The sequence below is a fragment of the Chrysochloris asiatica genome, unplaced genomic scaffold (genome assembly GCF_000296735.1).
Source record: "Chrysochloris asiatica unplaced genomic scaffold, ChrAsi1.0 scaffold00215, whole genome shotgun sequence".
Taxonomy (NCBI): domain Eukaryota; kingdom Metazoa; phylum Chordata; class Mammalia; order Afrosoricida; family Chrysochloridae; genus Chrysochloris; species Chrysochloris asiatica.
Window position 1 is genome coordinate 70,660 of NW_006408733.1, and position 1,088 is coordinate 71,747.

Consider the following 1,088-nt stretch of genomic DNA (forward strand, 5'->3'; position numbering starts at 1 on the left):
TTCATCTTTCTTCAACTGTCTGGTGCTCTTATACAAAATAAATTTTCTTCTACCTGAACTTGCTTTGTTGTTGTTAAGTGCTGTCAAGTCTGTTCCAACTCATAGCAACTCTATATAGGGTTTCCAATGAGCGACTGGTGGGTTTGAACCGCCAACCTTGTAGCTCAAACTGACCTTGCAGTCCAGTGCATTATCCTGCAACACCACACCAGGATTTCTTTACCTGAACACTACTATGTAATTGCAAAAAATAATAATAATAAAGTTGCAGCCATTTTACTGACATTCTGAGTGCTTTTAAGGAAATACCATTTATTTTTATTAAAAAAAAAGATAATCAATTTTTTTTACATGATCTTCTTTTGAAGTCCCTTTTCTATTTGGTTTTAAATCTACCATCTAACGTGGCTTTCCATACATTCCATGCATTGTGTATTCCTTTTTCTTTCTTTTACTGCTTCTTTAGGACTAATTGAGAATTTTTGTTACTCAATTTAATAAATTTCTTAATTATATATCCTTTTATAATTTTATGCAAAGTCTATAGGCATTTTCAACTTACCAGAGTTTAATTAAATTAGTAGTTTTCCTTCTTCTATGGACAATAATGGAGTCCTGTTATGGCACTGTAGGATAAGCACTGGATTGCTAACCACAAGGTGGGCAGTTCAAACCACCAGCCACAATTCGGAAACTCTATGTGGTCAGGATGAGTTGGAACCAACTTAATGGCACTTATTAACAACAGGACACTAGTGGAATCCAGGGTGGTATGAATGGTTTGTGCTTGACTACTTACTAATAGTAAATTTGAATAATAGTGGTATTAACTGGGCTTCCATGTATTCGCATGAATATTATCCTATCACAGACAGAGGTGTACCTCATGACTGAATACCACTATTATTCAAATTTACACACCAACCACTAAAGCCAGTGAGGATGAAATAGAAGAGTTCTACCAACTTCTTCAATCTGAAATCAATCAAACATGAAATCAAGATGTGTTGATCATTACTGGTGATTGGAAGGCAAAGGTTGGAAATAAAGATGAAGGATCAGTAGTTGGAAAATATGCCCTGGTGATA